We start from the raw sequence: 18,401 nt of genomic DNA on the forward strand, positions 1-18,401 counted from the left end.
GGCGACCACGTGTGGGTGTGGACACCTATCCGACACCGTGGGCTCTCGGAGAAATGGTTGCGCCGCTATTTCGGCCCCTACGAAGTTGTACGCCGCCTCAGTGATGTGAACTATGAGGTGGTGCCTCGAAGCTCTGATCCTAGTTCGAACCGACGCTGTCCCCGTGCTGAAGTCGTCCACGTAGTACGGATGAAGCCGTACTACGCACGCGAGGGATAAGCAACCCTCACAAACCGCTTCAGCATTGTGTACATTCCTGTATGTTTTTTTTTCTTTTCATGTTGGCACTCTTGCCCATAGTGCTCGCCCACTGCCCTTGAAGCGACTGGGTCGGTCGCTTTTTAGAGGGAAGCAATGACGTGAAATAAGTTGGCACGTGGTGACACTGGCCCCTTGAGGTGAGAACGACGAAGTTTGTGGTTGCGCGCGCGCTCTCCGAGGTACAGCCATTGTTAGAGGCTGACGTGTTTTTTGCCTATCTGTTGCTGGTCAAATATTCTAGCTGTACTAGCTGGGTGACAATATGTCACTAATTCTACACGTTGGCCTTCTTGACTTATATAGCAAAAGATCTCACATTCACCTAACACTGTTTGTCATCTATGTCGTTTGATGTATGAAAGCAGTACTGGGACTATAAGAGATGCATGACCACCAAAAGTGACTGTGTGCTGCAGTCTTCATTGCCACAACTTCGAGGTGGCTGACATGAAGCACCTTTAGGGCTTGCTCTTGAGCGTATCTTGGCACAATCACTTGCGAACCCCAAATAATGCAACCTTTATAGATTGATAGCTCTTTTCTGCATTACTTGAATGGGGCAAATTCTCTTACAGTCCACTTCTTCATATCGCCTTCCTGAAATCCATTAGGAGCTGCAGAAAGAACTCTGTCTACCCCTAGTAGTGCACTGACCATATGCCAGTAGCGGCATATGGTCAGTGCACACAGCTTTATAGCAACCTGGAAGATACAGTTAATGTTTCATTGCAAAGAGAATTTCCGCCACTTCCTTGAACGTGCCTGTAGTTTTGCTTGCTTTTTTGACAATGTTCAGGACGCAAAAGATACTAGCACTTCAAGATCTCTATAATTGATTGTGAGAGGACAGCTTTCTCGCCGTAGGGTGAAGCATCGCATGGCAGAATGAGGTCACAGAGCTCATCAAAATGGCTTGGTATTGGCACTAAGCTTAGGATGCCTTTCAGCCTTTGAAAGGCAGTGCTTTTGCCATGCTCCCCAATTCCAAGAAACTTCTTAATCGAGAAGTATATGTAGACAAGCGCTAACTATTAACAACGAAATTTGTTTCTGGGACCGGTCGTACTTACACACAAGAAAAAAAACACGTGCACAGCAATATCAAATCAGAGTTGATATCGCTGTGCATGTGCTTTTTCTTTATTTGTATAAGTACGACCGGTCCCGGAAATAAACTTTGTTGTTGATAGTTAGCACTTGTCTTCGTTTCTTCTCACGTCCGTGTTTTGCTGCGCTATCCAGATACTATTCCATGATGACCGACCAACAAGCCCACATCGCCACCCTCGTAGTGTATGTAGGCTTCCTGCTACTGATGCTCGATACTGCAGGAAATAGCTATAGAAGCTGCGCATTCAAAGGACATTTTATATTTTCGTCTTGTTCTTTGACTCTGGGGTCTCCCTGATGGCTCTCTGCTTTTCAGCCGTTGGTCTGGTACCCCTGGTGTCAGCAAAGTAGCCGAAAAAGCCTACAAATGGTGCACCAAATGCAAACTTTTCTTTCAAAACACAGACTCCTGCACTTTGTAGTGGTCCCATGAGTGCTTTTAAGGATATTGTTACGGGCAACAATATCACTGGCCTCGACAATATCATCGATGTACACACTTGTGCTGTCAATTCCAATAAGCAGAGGTCATGAACTGTGGGAATAACAAAAGTGCTATGGCAATACTGAAAGAATTGCGAATGACTCGGTAGAGTGACCTTGTTGTGGTCACAATGAGATCTTCAGAGGAGCTTTCATCTACTTGTGTCTGCTGGTATGCCTGCTGGACATGTATCTATTGGAAGACCCATTCACCTTGACATTCAACTCGCTCATGGTTGAGAGGTTAAGGATTTGGCCTAAAGCAGGTCTCATCGTGAAGCTGTACTTGCCACAAAGGCTCACTGTTCTGTTTTTCTTGTGAACCATGGCCAGGGATGTAGCCCATGGAACGGACTACATAGGTTCCCCAAGCATCCAGTATGTTGAGTTCCTTGTGTACTCCCGTATGCAAAGGTAGCTTCTAGCAGCAAATAAATATGCATTGGTTCACCAGTGTGCCCATTGTGTGTCTGTTGAGCACATTGTCATAGTGAGTCAGAAGTTAGCCCAATTTTACAAGAGTCACACTGTTGATTCTGACTACCTCCTTGGTGTAGGACAACATGGAGGTAGAGTTGTGTGGTCTTGTTCCTGATTTGGACACTCACCGAGTAGCGTCCTAAAGGCTCATTCACACCGGCGACTTGAGGAGGTCGCCTGACCATTTGCGACTCGCGACCAAAAAGCGACCCAAGGCGACTGATGTTCACACCGGCGAGCGCAGTTGAGCGCGACCGGCAAGTCGCAATCTCGGAGATTATAGTTCTCAGCGAGAACTCTAGGAACCTACGCAGTTCGCGCGCACTTCGCTGGCACTGGGTGAATTGGTTTCGCGTTCCGGCAACAGTCAGGGATTTTGATTCGAGCGATGGCTGGATTTTGATTTGAGCGAACAGGAAGACGTCCTCCCTGTGCTGATGTGCTCTGCCGTGGTGTCAGCTGTGGCAGCGTAGAAGCCTCCGAAGAAAATGCGACGCTGGTGGGTGCGCCCGTGGCTCCGCTTGCGTGAAGTGGCCGGACACGCAAGCCGCCTCCTGCCCGAACTTTGTGAGCATGACAACGAGTACTATCGAGAACAACTTGTAATTTCTAGTTCGCATTGTGGTGAGACTCGGTGCATAATATTAAAGCGAAACTGTTCACCCGTTGTTGACCTTTGGGTGGCGTGCTCATCCAACGCACGGCAGCTGGAAAAGGGGTCTGTGTTGTGCTTTCTTTTCCTGCTGTTTATCTTCCAGCGAATGCGCCCGCGTACATTCAACACGTTGCTGCAGCTGCTGCATCCCAGCATCACCCCAAGACAAGACACCAATTACCGGCCTGTAGTCTGCATATGGTGGCGTGGACATTGCATTTGGCGTGGAGGATGCCGGATAAAAACACATAACATCACTTTTGGCGCGGCGCTGATTGGCTGAGCAGCTTTGCGACCATGGTCGCGCGGCATAAAAATCGAGCAGCGAGCGACTGGCCCAAAATGGTCGCTTTTTGAGAAAAGCGACCATTTGCGACTGGTAGCTTTGCAACCAACTTGGTCGCACGACCACTGCCAGTTGCCGGTGTGAATGAGCCTTAAAAGCACCATTTTCTGTTTCCTATCCAGGCCATATGTGCAATAATAGGTCTGTTGGTTCCAGCTGTGCACAGCAATTGGGCCAGTGACATCGAAAAGTTTCTTTGCTAACTAATGAGCGTGATGCTTCCGAATGCACCTCCATGAGTAACAGCTGCTTGCTAATTGTCAGTTCCACTGTAATCAGCATTGTCAAACCAAACTGTGCACTGTTCAGGATGAAGTTCTCCCACTACTACTGTAGACATCTGTTAGCGTGGAGGAAGCTGTAGCATTACTATCAAACTTGTTCTGTAGTTGGAGTCATGTGCAATTTTGTGTTTGTTGTTATTGCCATGCAGCATTGATTCCTCACATTGTACAAGATGTAAACATTGTGAAAGCATTTGCAGCATTCAATTCCAGTACATGTGCAGATATGCTGAATAAAAAGTTTGTTCACGACCACTGCCAGTCGCCAGTGTGAATGAGCCTTAAAAGCACCATTTTCTGTTTCCTATCCAGGCCATATGTGCAATAAAAGGTCTGTTGGTTCCAGCTGTGCACAGCAATTGGGCCAGTGACATCGAAAAGTTTCTTTGCTAACTAATGAGTGTGATGCTTCCGAATGCACCTCCATGAGTAACAGCTGCTTGCTAATTGTCAATTCCACTGTAATCAGCATTGTCGAACCAAACTTTGCACTGTTCAGGATGAAGTTCTCCCACTACTACTGTAGACATCTGTTGGCGTGGAGGAAGCTGTAGCGTTACTATCAAACTTGTTCTGAAGTTGGAGTCATGTGCAATTTTGTGTTTGTTGTTATTGCCATGCAGCATTGATTCCTCACATTGTACAAGATGAAACATTGTGAAAGCATTTGCAGCATTCAATTCCAGTACATGTGCAGATATGCTGAATAAAAAGTTTGTTCACCTTGGCTTCTGTTAAGGATCCTTGTTGTGCTTAAAGATGACCTGAACGTATCAGAGATATTGGTGGGCATTTTATCAGGGCACCATTTGATCAGTAATGATCGATACGGCGCGAATGCATGTTTTCTAAATGTTTCAGCTTCTGTTGCCCATCAGTAATGATTCGACTGCAATGCGTGTTTTCTAAATATGTAAATTAATGTGAGCGTTGTGAGCACATAGCACTTTTACACCTGCGATACTTAGATACTGATATTGCTCGGTAGGAATCCAGTCGATCGCGAGCCGCGCTCATTCGACCGCTTCTCTCGAGCGCGGCCATGGGTTGTCGTTTTCTGCGCCACAGCTCAACAAACTTGACACGAATCGTAGGGCCGCGCGCTAGTGCGACTGAATGAACACAGATAAACAGCGCAGTACGGCTACGCGCTCAGCAGAACAGCTACTGTTTCCCTTTTTTGCATCTGCACGGACGCGTATACTTTCATTCAGGTACATTTGTGGGACCAACTATCCTTGAACAAATATAGAAGACAAAATGAATAAACAGTGACACAGGTACGTACGGCTCCGCGCGCGACAGAACAGCCACTGTCTGTCTTTTTTGCATCTGCGTCCACGACTTTAACTCAGGAACACAACTGAATACAACATTAACATTTGTGGGACCCCACTGTGTTAACTATCCTTGAACAAATGTAGAAGACAAAATGAAACTTACCTGTCTTTCCAGCATTCTGACGGACCACGGCGGGCGCTGGCTTGGGGCGCTCTGTGAAGCCATGCAGAAGTTGGGGAGGCGGCAGCGCTAGGGCGCGAAGGGCGCAGGTAATCGCGGAGCTAGGGGCGTTCGCGGAGACGCGTCCCCAGCAAGTACCTAGATGTGTAGTTCCCTTTAGCGCCGCGCGGGCGCGCTGCAATCGACCGGCTGTAAAGAGGAAACCACGTAAGTGGTGGAACAAGGAAATTAAACAAGCTATAGAAGAGCGTAAAGAGGCATCTAGGGTTCATCGAGAAGCCAAAAAGTTGGGATTACAAGAAGAAGAGGTGCTCCTTAGATGGAATACGTACCGAGAAAAGAAAAGGGTTGCGAGTGAGCTCGTGCAAGAGAAAATTAAATGCGCAAGTGAACGTTGGGTGCATAACATTCACAAAAGAGACAAAGGCGCCCCAAAAAGATTCTGGAACCATATAAAAGCACTCGGAGCTCCAACTAGAAACTCGCAAACGGCTATAAGGGATGAAGACGGTAACATCTATGAAGGCGATGATGCGCTGCGGTACATCACAGACGTTATCAGGCATAACTTCGGTACGAGAAAAAGCGTAGTTCAGACAACAGATCCAGCAACAACAGAGAGGCCTGAGAGATCAAAATTCAGCATAGAAAGCTTTTATTGGAAAAAGGCAGCAGAAAATGTCCCTAACAACACGGCAGCAGGACCCGATGAAATCCCAATACAGCTAATCAAAAACCTCGGTCCAAAAAGCAAGGCACTGCTGACTAATGCCATAGAGCAAGTGATTAGAACAAAGAATATTCCCATTGGATGGCGTGAAAGCAAGATGAATCTTATCTACAAAGGCAAAGGAGATAAGGATAAGACGAGCTCGTACAGGCCAGTTACAGTAACGTCGGTGATATATAGAATGGCAATGCAAGCCATAAAATTAGAACTGTCGAAGTGGGTGGAGGAAAACGGTGTATTGGGGGAACTACAGAATGGGTTCAGGCCAGGCAGACGCTTAGAAGACAATATGTTTGTACTAACTCAGTGCATAGAGATTTCAGTAGCTCAGAAAAGACCTTTATGGATAGCATTTCTAGATATTAAAGGAGCTTATGACAACGTAGACAGGGAATTGTTGTGGGATATTCTTCAATACGAAGGCATAGATGACAATTTCGTGGAGCTGCTGAGGGAGATATATCGAGACAACCAAGTACAAGTGGCATGGGAAGGCCGAAAAGGAAATGAAATGGTGGGAATTCACCAAGGATTGAAGCAAGGATGCCCTCTGTCACCATTGTTGTTCACGCTTTACGTCAAGGGCATAGAAAGACGACTGGAAAACAGCGAATTAGGTTTTGATTTATCCTACATGCGTAATGGACAAATGGTGCAACAGAAGATCCCTGGACTGATGTACGCAGACGACATTGTGCTACTAGCGGACAATAAAAAAGATTTACAGATACTTGCGAATATCTGTGGGAACGCAGCGACAAATCTAGGCCTTAAGTTTAGCACAGAGAAATCAGGGATTATGATCTTTAATGAGCACACGAGTAACTTCGTGGTGTCAATTCAACAGCAAGTAATACCCATAGTGAAGCAATATAAGTACCTCGGCGTACACATAAACGAAGGAAAGAATTACTCAATCAACCACCAAGATAATCTGAAAATAAAGGGGAAGCGGAATGCAGCATTAATGAAACACAGAGCACTGTGGGGCCACAATAAGTATGAGGTGGTGCGTGGAATCTGGAAAGGAGTAATGGTGCCAGCGCTAACATTCGCAAATGCCATTATATGCTTAAAATCGGATATATTGGCGGGTTTGGAAGTTAACCAAAGATCAGTAGGCCGGTTGGCTTTGGGAGCACACGGTAATACGACAAATGAGGCAGTGCATGGAGACATGGGTTGGGCCTCTTTTGAAGTCAGAGAAGCACAAAGCAAAATTAGTTTTGAAGAAAGGCTCAGGAACATGGATGAAAATAAATGGGCAGCTAAAGTGCACAAGTATCTCTACATGAAAAGCGTGGACACAGAATGGAGGAAGAGGTCAAGGAAGTTGGCAACCAAGTACACGATAATCGAAACTGTAAATAGACAACCAGGGGTCATCAGAAAGAAAGTGAGAGAAATAGAGACCGTGAATTGGATGCAAAGAATGGAAACGAAAAGGACAATGGAGATTTACAAGAATGAGAAGAAAGAAATTAGAAGGGAAAATCTGTACGATAACACAAAGGGCAGTGCCTTGCTATTTGAGGCTCGAGCCGGTTGCCTAAGGACGAAAACATATCGGAACAAATATTCGGAATTAGATGAGACATGTGTATGCTGCAGTAAAGATCCAGAGACCACTCAGCACATCCTAATGGAATGCGACGGGATCCACCCAGCGAGAACCGTAGGTAACGTGCAACTCCCAGAAGCGCTTGGGTTTAAAGTGGAAGGAAACATAAACAGATCAGCCGTAGAGATCAGCAAGAGACGATTAGAGTACTGGTGGAAAAAAAGTAGGGAAAAGATGGATGCGACCTGATCTCTTAAAATCATAGGCAGCGGTACAAGGTAAATTTTTGAAAAAGAAAAATAATGATAGGTATACAAAAATGCAAGATAAAGAACATGTATAGTATACCTGATTAAATCAAGCAGGCTAGGTGACTATTTGTCGCCGCCCCGTTTCAAAGGGGATGCCAATAAATCATCATCATCATCATCATGTACGGGCGTGCGAATGTAAATGCACGCGCGGGCCAGAGAACGATCACGCCGAGAACGAACACGCCGTCGCATGCCGTCGTCGCTTGACGCCAATATCGCGCCTTCTCAAAAGTCCCTAAATGATCGTCTCCCTAGGTGCCTGGGATCGAGTCACGTGAGGGATTTTTGTACGACATTTAGACGTACGCGACATTTAGACGCACGCCATCTGCCACCCTGTATAGCTGCGGCGCACGATACGACTCTGTCCGGTGACCCTGACGTCACGAAAACGGCGCGAAACTTTTGTGCGCTTTTAGTTGCTCCCACCCACTATGCGCCTTCCAAGCGGTGGTCGCCCTGCCGCTCCTAACGTGCGTTTCCTAAGTTTTCCCGTGTTTCCGTAGGAATCTGGGCTTCGTGCTCCGTTGAAATGCTTTGCTGCTGCGCGTGTCAGCGCTGCAGCAGGTCAGAGAAAGGGCTAGCATTATTTTTTTATCCCCCGGGTAGAATAGAATGTCCTGCGCCGGAAGCAGTGGCTCCATAACATCGGGAGAAAGGATTTCACCCCTTCTAAGCACATCGTTCTTTGCGAGGTGATTGTTTCAGCTTTCCTTGTATTGGTAGGTGAAATTGCATGGAGATTTTTATGCCTTTTTCCCATTGCCGGACTCTTCGTTCAGTTCAATACAGAGCACCTATAACTGTGCATATAGCTTTTCTTTTTCTTTAAGTCAGCCGCTTAAGTTTTTGTTGACTCTTCGCGCCGTGACAAAGTTTTTTTGTTTTCGCGCGTGCGTTAGTTTCCAAGTGTATGTAATTTATGAGTTAATAGCTGTAACTTCTATTCTGTAATTGTGTGTGTGCGCGCGCGCGCGTGTGTGTCTATGTGTGCGCGTGTGAGTGAGCGCCGAGTTGAAATACTTCGTAGTTAACGTGGCACTTTTTTTCGAACCACCTACCGGTCCGGTCCGCAACCTTCGGCGCCGCCTAGATCATTCTGTAGTTCAGTAGTGTCAGTTATGAAACACTGTAGCGATTTTCATCGTGTACAAAAGCGCGAATAAGAATTATTTAGTTGAATTAAACCAAAGAATTATACTCTTTCCTGCATATAGGCTTATGAACGTGAGTTGATTAAGCGAAAGTAAAGTAAATAACAACCGCTCAATGATATCTTGGCAGCCGTCGTGAAGTAAATAGCCGTACGCTAGAAAGCGAAGTTATACGTATCTGGCATGTGTTATTCACGGTTGCTCATAACGTACAGGCCACGTGCTTTTCATAATCTCCCTGAACTCTGATAAACGTTTACATCTTGAATGCTGTAAGTTGATTATCAATTGCCATAGTCTTAGAAGTTTCCCTGTGAGAAATCATCATAAAAATGAACTCTCTGCGTCTGTACATCCCACGCAACATACTTTATTCAGTATATGTCGACGATGTACGATAGGGTTTACATCATGTAACCTTGCAATCTGTGAGCGGCAGTTTCAGCTTGGTCTGAACAAACTATGTAAGTGGGCAGACGAGAATGGGTTTAGGCTTAACCCACAAAAGTCCACATGCGTCCTCTTCTCCAGAGAGGTCTGCACCCTGATCCCAACATTGAGATGCAGGGCGTGGGTCTACCTGTAAAACCTGAACACAAATTCCTAGGCGTAATTCTGGACGCGAAGTTAACATTTGTCCCACACCTAAAGTATCTAAGAAACAAGTGCATGAAGACAATGAGCATCTTGAAAGTGTTGTCTCGCACTATGTGGGGTAGTGACACAAGATGTCTATTAAATCTCTATAAGAGCCTAATTCGATCACGTATAGACTACGGTTCCATTATATACCACTCCGCGACTCCGAGTGCCTTGAAGATGTTGGACCCTGTCCACCATCTGGGCATCCGCCTTTCTACGGGTGCATTCAAAACAAGCCCCGTAGAAAGCCTATATGCAGAATCAAATGAATGGTCGCTCCATCTGCAGAGAACGTACTTGTCCTTTGTGTATTTCCTAAAAGTAAACTCAAGCAATACACACCCCACTTAGACAACTATAAACGATCTATCCAGTGCCCAAACCTTTCAGAACCGCCCTAGCGTAAGAAAGCCCTACGCACTGCGAGTAAGAAGTCTTGCCGAAGAAATGGATGTGTCGCTCCACGAACACGATGTCATGCCCCCTCCTGTACAGCTGCCGCCATAGCAGTGGCAGCTCATTGAGTGTGATCTGTCCTTCGTTGATGTTACAAAGCAAGCGCCGGTCGTCCATATCCGTATGCATTTCCTCGAATTGCAGCACAAATATTCTTGTCCGGAATATTTTACTGACGCTTCAAAGTCACACACTGGCGTGTCTTACGCGGCGGTCGGTCCATCCTTTTCGGCTGCCGGAGTTCTACACCCAAACACAACCATCTTTACAGCGGAGGCCTACGCCATCCTCGTGGCGGTTAAACACATCAAACGGTTAGACATACCCAATGCAATCATCTATACTGACTCTTTAAGCGTGTTGAGATGTTTGAAAGCTCTAAGTAGGCACAGAAACCCCGTAATTATAGCTCTTTATTCCAACATTTGCACTGCGTATGCATCCAAGCAACAAATTGTGCTGTGCTGGGTGCCAGGGCACCGCGAGATCGAAGGGAATGAGTTGGCCGACAAGCTAGCCACATCTGCTCATATAGACGCTGCCACTTCGCCCATAGCCGTCCCTGTAATGGACCTAAAGCCATTTATCAGGAAAAAGGTCGGGGCCTACTGGCAGCGTCTGTGGGACAGAGAAATGAACAACAAATTACATACTATCAAGCCTCATCTCGCTCATTGGCCACCAGAATCGAAAACACGCCACACACAGGTTACACTTTGCAGACTCAGGATAGGACACACATACAGTACACACGCATACTTATTGTCCGGTGGCGATCCGCCTATCTGTGATGACTGTGGTGAGCTACTCAGTGAACTCCATGTCCTCCTGCAGTGCCGTGAACTGGAGCCTCAGAGGAAAAAACATTTTCCATTATCATTACGACAGAATCTACCATTGCATCCTTGTATGTTTTTGGGCAATGAACCTATTTTTAAATATCAATCCATTATCGCGTTTTTAAAAGATATACAGAACTTCCGTGTTATATATCCAGGTGACTTGTAGCACGGCCTCTCTGGAGAGGCCGCTGCTATGGTATTTTATTAAAGAAAGCACGTGCCTCTTGGTCTCTGTCAACAAAGGCCTTCGGTAGGCGTCGTGCTACTCTATATGTTTAGTTTTAGCACCATGATCACTTCTCTATTCACCACTCACAGATCATTCCACACGTCACTGCTATAATTATATTCTATATATGTTTTACGCTTCTATACCGCGATTTGTTCTTAGGCCCCTTTACAGCCACATCGCATCCTATCATCGGAGCTCACTGATCATGGCAAACATATCTTTCATTGTCTTGGCGCTCTTTGGCCACATTTGGCCCTTGCGACACGAAACACCAAATATCATCATCATCTGTGAGCAATCAGCCTCTTTTTTTTCTCTCTTTTTTAGAGACTTAGGGTAGTCCCAGGGGTGATAGAATACAATTTCTCGTCGTTTCATCGTTACGGTATACAGGCGCATTCGTTAAGTTCTATATTGCCTATTTCGCAAACGCAGCACGTATTTTGCATATTGACATTGGTACAAAGGCTTTTGGCCCACGCGAATTCTTTTTAAATCAACTATCACATGTCTTCTTGGTTACCTTCTTTGAGCGTTTTAAGAGCCACGATTATGCAACAAATTGCCGTGTATATTCTATGCTGCTTACATTATATGCGCTCAATACACCTTCGCGTTACGAACAGCCCAAGTGGCGATCGACGGAGAGGCAAACCGCTCAGCTAATGCTTGGTACTCATTTTTTCGGAGCGCTTCCACTTGTTTTTATCGAAGCGTCTTCAAAAAAATTGTCACGCCGTTCTATCGGAAGCGTACTTTCGTCACGACAGTTTCACAAGGGATAAATTCCCATATAACGCTTCAAAGGGCCGAATAAACAAGCGCAGCGCATTGATTCTAATGCGGCGGCAGCGAGCCACTGGAGGGTTCAGCGTGCACCGCGCCGGCCGTGGGAGGGGAGAAATCCGAGGAGAATGGAGGAGGAAAAGCGCGCGCGCGGCGGAGAGTGTCGCTACTTTCAAGAACAAGGGGTTTTACACCCACCTAAGGTTACACTCACCTCTATTGCTGCGACCCCTGTCGGCCACCGTCGGCATTCATTGCAGACGGTGCCACGCTCCTCCATTGAAAAGAGCGGGTGGTCGGCACACTAGCCAGTGTATTCTAGGCACTATAATTATCCGTATGTTACTCCAACGCCTCCTATAAATTTAGGAGGCGTTGGTTACTCTATACTACGGCAGCCATCTTGCGAGTAGTATATTACCCCACCATACGACGCCACTCAGTTATGATTGAAGAAATGCTCCTTGCCGATGCAGCACAGCGTTACCGTTCGGCGCAGGACACGCCTGCATGTATCGGAAGTTTCTCGAACGTTATCGATGCTTCTATCCGTTTTCTGGTGTCACCAACGCTTATGTAATCTGATTCAGGGGCGTAGCCAGGTGGGGGGGGGGTTCAACCCCCCCCCCCGAAATATTTTGCGCACCCCCCCCCCCCCCCACTTACCCACCCTTTGGTCCCGTCGCTTCGCGCTGACTTAATTCAAGAAACCGGCGCTACTACCAAAATTTAATTCCTGGGCGCTTCCGTTTGGGTTGGTAATTTACAGCGAATCATGTCTGCCTATGGAAAAAACTGTCACGGTGTTTGTCAAGGCTTTGACACTCAGTGAAGTTTTGGGCGAGAATGTGGCGGCCGTATTCTGAAGCAACAAATACGCAACAAATGAAGCAACAAATGCGGCAGCCGCATTTTAGATGAAGGCGAAAAGGCTTGAGACCCGTTTACTTACATTTAGGCGCACGTTAAAGACCCCAGGTGGTCGAAATTTCCGGTATACATTTCCGCCTCTTCCCTTCAGGTGCCGGTTCGGCCGCGCTCGCGCTCGCGCATATTGTTTGCATATCGCAAACAATATGCAAATTATTTGCGATTGCGCCCCTACGGAAAGCTGGTAGTTACTCTTGTGTTGTGGAATCCCAAACCAGCAATGTACAGGTGCCCACAAAATAACTCGGAACGCCGGACCGGTGGCCTTTCGCCGGCGGAGCGCGCCGGTGAAAAAGTAGTGCCAGAGTCTGCGCATGCGCGGTCTCCCTAGCAAGTTCGCCTTGCTCCCCAGTGTATCTAAATTGGTGCTGCCTTGCTCCAAAAGAATAGCATTGGTTGCCTTCTGGCGTTGTCACAGGGGGACTGTGCGGATGCGGTCTCTGAAACGCTGTGTGCGAGCGTGTGCACGGATGGAGCATAAGCGCTCGTACGTGCGCGTTAATGGGCATCGGTGCCTTTTAAACCATTTCATTAGTCGCGGAATGTGACCATCGCGGACGACACTTGCAGTAGCAAAAATCAGAAAGCGGCTTACACCTCTGCTGTTCAACAAACCATGTAAAAGGGAATTTAGTACCAAGTAGATAAACATAATTAGGCGTAATTCAAGAGTCCCAAAGACTAAATAGGAGTAATTAGGGTAATTAACAAGACCAATATACAAACATCATACGACGTACACCTTTATTAAAGCGTGATAAAGTGAATAACTAAGTAACTAAAAATAATTACGATTAATTAAAGGTAATTAAGGGCTGCGAACAGTAATATAGACTATACTTAACATCAATTCGAGACTCCGTGATTAGAGTGGTCAGGCCAAATTAAGACTAATTGAGAGTTCCAAAGAGCAGTACATACTAATAAGGATTAAAGACTCCGTAACAGCAAGTAAGAAAACAATTAAACCGAATTACGACCAATTAATGTTTATTTAATTTATTTACGTACAATCGCAAATGAAATCACGTCAACGCATTAAAGCTTTCACCGTAAAAGTCGTCTTATTAATCGATATGGGACCCCACTGAACGTTTTTTTTTCCTACGCATACACCTCACACAGCTGAACACCGGTCCCCCTTGATTAGCAACGTATCACCACACTGAATGAAATATTTAATGTATTAGCCAACTAACGCAGACACGCTATCAAATGTTAGAGTATACTCCCTACTAAAACTGCAGCGAAGCGGGCAGATTTCGTAAATAAATAGCGCACTATGCGATGTTCATTGTGACTGCGAAGCATTGAAGCGACATTTATTATAGTGCCGCATGCATAAAATTAATTCCTGTGCATGAAATTTGCGTGTTGGAATACGCCGTCTGATGCCATTTTGAAAACTTTTATTACTGCACGCAGTCATCGTTTTTAAAGGAGCCGTCGTGTTACAGTCAAAGTTCTGATCTTATTCCCAAGTAGTAAATGCAGCTCGGAATATAATTTCACAATGACAAAATACATCACGCTACACGATAATCCGGTTGAAAAGTGCGCTACAGTGCTATTATAAAGGCAAGTCGTGGCGCTCGCCCACATGAAGTATAAGCTATAAATTCATAGTTTCTTCAGGCGAAATAATTAACTCAGATATATGCGAGACATTAGGTATAAGTACTGAAAGTTGGGCGAGTTACCTCTTAGCGCCTGTCTGTTACCTTTGCCTTATTGTCCTCGTTTCTAGTGTGCGCGCTGCAGTTTCAAGATGAATAACATTATATAGGTATAATTAAAAGTACAGCATGGTGAGCTCACTGGTCACCACTCAGTTATAAACGCTCATCGATCACCACCCACGCAAGCTATCCAGAAAGCATGACTATCTCTTAGAATGAATGCAGATTTCGACGAGAATACGCTACAAGAATTACGCGTGCATTTAGAGGTTACGCTGCATAGCGCGCGAGCACGCTGTCGCCCACCGGCCCCGATCCCCCCCAGATGTGTTGTTGCAGAGCTAAGAGGGACAAACCGCACGTTTTTTGACGCAAGGCAACGCCTATCTAGATGCACTAGCTAGGGAGCGAGGTTTGCTTGCTAGGGATGCCGCGCAGACGCAGACTAAGGCTGTATTTTTCTGCGGGTGTCCTCTGCAGTCGAGCGGCCACCGGTCTGGCGTTCCGTGTTATTTTGTGGGCACCTGTACACACGAAGGGGTTAATGCCAGCAGTGAAATTCCACCGACTCGCAACAGAATTAATGCACGAAACAGACAGCCGACAAGCATGGATTACTGCTGTGCGCAGTACAGCGTAAGTAAACTCTTGTTGCAGGCGCTGACAGTTCTCGTCGAAGTTCGCGCGTCCCGAGAAATTGATTATGTGCACTATGCACTGAACAAGACCGGAGTTCATTCCTGAATTACTAGTACACCAGTCAGTCGAGATTCTGTGAGGTACAAGGCCTCTTCCTGTTTGCACCGTCGTAAAGGAAGCAGAAATGAGTTGCACGCGCTACTTAAAATGCGTACACATACCATATCTATGCTGCGCGGTGAAATATTCTGTACAATTCTGAATCTGTTGACGTAAAGGCAAATGACGGCTGCACGCTCGCACACAGTGGAAGACACAGCGGCCCATGCACTTGCCGCAGGAAATGCAACCCTCTCGTATGAGGGAGCAGGGCGACGAAAGCTTCGAAAAAGAAAAGCATTATCGTTTTTGCGCGTATTTAAGTTTTCTAGCGCAAAGACGCAGCGAACAAGCTATTGCTATGGGAGTAGGTATAGCCTGGTCACAGGTGCATTTTCACGTGTATAGCCGTCCTTGACTTCTGAAAGCCACTTCGCCCCTATGAGGACGACGCCATCTACGCTTAAGGGAGATTAGCGATTAACGATGTTTTCTCCGATCGGGTGGGTCGTCTGAATGATGCGTTTTCTAAGACTAGTCCATCCAGTGGCGCGATGAGAGACCGTTGCTCCAAACGCCCACTGTACCTGTCGTACTTACTGTATTTTACTGAGCTTACTTTACTTTTTACTTAATTTCTTCACACGCACACGCACACGCGAGGGGGTAAGGGGGGGGGGGGTCCCATGTCTTTGATATACATGTATAGAGTCTGCTTAAACTACCGCTATTTATTATCGATCCCGTCACGTAGAGGGAAGCAGACGCTCGCCGCCTCCCCACGGTCGGGCCGGAACCCCCCCCCCCCCCTCCCCATCCCCCCGAAAAAAATTTCTGGCTACGCCCCTGATCTGATTGTATGAGCGACGCGAATTGTCTAGTACTTTCTGGAAGAGACGCGGGCACCAGGGATTACTCTGGAACCTTCGATGATTCATGTATAAAAGCCGACGCGTTTTGCCGTTGATCAGATTTTGACGATCGCCGACTGTGTTCGCCGCTATCGTTGTGCTTGGAGCGCAACTTGCTTTTGTTGACACAAGTTCGCCCAATAAAGTCCGTTTCGTCATTCATAGTTCTGCGACGGTTTTCTTCACCGTCACTACTACGTGACAATAGGAATAAAGCTCAACAATAGTATGACAAAATCCTTCTCACCATGAAGCTTACTGCAGGTTGCCTTTGCAGCGCAAGTTAATTAGTGTCTATTTGGGAATCTCAGTAGCGGTGAGGAACGCGACACAAAAGAAAAGCACGGTAGTCTGTCGACCTCAGTGTCTCCGCGACAATGAGGCATGCCCAGAAAGACGAATGCGTCCGTGTCCTGTTTTCTCCTTTCCCTGTCTTGACGGCCGTCTTCCTGACCGTCCCGACGCACTTACCACGTGCAGATAACAACGCGTGGATTTTATTCGTGGTTTTGAGAAGGGTGAGGGGAGTTTTGCTGGTCTGACAATGCGGATGGCTGACAGCAGAACATCGGCCAGCAGGAGGATAGGGTAAATAGTAGACAGGAGGGAAAGTGAAAACTCGGCGCACTCTCACATTGCATGGCCAGCTCTGTCTTGTTCCACGCGACATGCAGGCCGTGGACAAAAGCGCGCACGTGCGCTTTCGTCTGCCGTTCATGAGCGGATGTTGTTCTCGTACACGTCGAAAATTTGAAGGTATCTCGTTAAACAGGCGCATTCTTGTAGAGAAAATTTCGCTATTACTGCTTTCTCCCTTTTTTTTTATCTGAAGGCTTTGCTAAAGCAGACGTTTGTCTTCTTTATTGATATGTGATGTATATAATATTTCTACTCTATTACATTCCTAGCTTACTTCAGGGACGTAAAAACTCGCTAAAATAAATTGCGGTACAGAAAAGTGAGAATAACGGAAGTAACGATGTTCTTTGTCACACTATCTCGACACGTATGGTATTGTGCAAAACAACACATGAACCGGACACTATAGCTAATGAGGATCCCGTCATTATTTACATGTTTTGGGAGGAGGGGGTATAAGCTGCGCAACTATGAAATAGCATGAAAAAAAAACACAAATAGACAGACATTCGCAATAATGCTGACCACGAGGCTCCCTTTTCATCTTTCTCGTCCGTTGATTTTGGGACCCTCGTCTGCATATTGTATGTACTAAACCGCTGTTTTATTGTGTATTCATCATTGTGTATTCATCATTGTGTATTCATCATTGTGTATTCATCATTGTGTAGTCACATGTTCCCTCCTCCTACGTTACTTATGACAATGCAATATGCAAAATTTTTTGCAATAAGTTCGCGCTCAACTTTTAGTGAAGTGTTAGAATGGTATATTGAACGGCGAAATTGCACATCAGGTTTCAATCACCTGCCGAAACATATCGTAATCGGTAAATACGATCTCCGCGGCGTTCGTTTTTCGGAACGCTCGACTGTTGGCGAGTTTTCTTTAGAAGGTAGCGTTTTAGGGCCGCCAACTTCCATACATTTGCAAATCGTCTGTTAGGTTCGTTTATAGTCACAAATCAAATCGTAGGGCATGTGCGATCCCCACTTCAGCAGTGGAACGGTATACTCAGGTCGATTTTACACTGAAATACTGCCAGGGCGCACATGCGCAAATGACAAAAAGAACATATAGATTAGAAACGTGCGTGAAAACAGGGAGAATCCCATTATATAAAACACAGCACGTAGAAAAGACAGAGCGGAACCTTAGACATCTACGACACAGACGCTCTTTTTGCGGCCAGTTTCGGTTTCAACGAGCCTGCCAAGGGGATCTAATTGTTCGCGTAGCCCCCACTTGAACTCCGCTATTCTAAATTTGATCGTTGGGATAGGTAGTGTCGAGGACGGGCCCCAAAGTATTCATTTGCTGTAGCCACCTATTGTTGGTAATTAGAAAGTTAATTACTGTTACATCACTAATTACGCACCTGGGTGCGGAAATTGCTCTGTATCTAGAGGTCGCCAATCCCTGCACTCGAATGCTAAACATAACGCGACCATGATTTATATTTATGTAATTTAAAAAGCCCGCAGATCACAAGTCCTGTGGGAATCGATGTTATGCGAAGCAGTGTGCAGGGAGCCTACCGTGTTAACGAAACGGCCATGAGAGTACCAAGACGTAGGCGGCTGTTTCATGACCTGCATGACACGCATGTCATGACATTTATGTCATGAGTACTCAGGAGTCCCTTTAGCTACACCTAAGAAATCATAAGGTGAAAGCCTTAGTGATGCTCACGACTATGACTTCGAC

This window comes from Dermacentor silvarum, chromosome 1, assembly GCF_013339745.2.
Source record: "Dermacentor silvarum isolate Dsil-2018 chromosome 1, BIME_Dsil_1.4, whole genome shotgun sequence".
Classification (NCBI taxonomy): Eukaryota; Metazoa; Arthropoda; class Arachnida; order Ixodida; family Ixodidae; genus Dermacentor; species Dermacentor silvarum.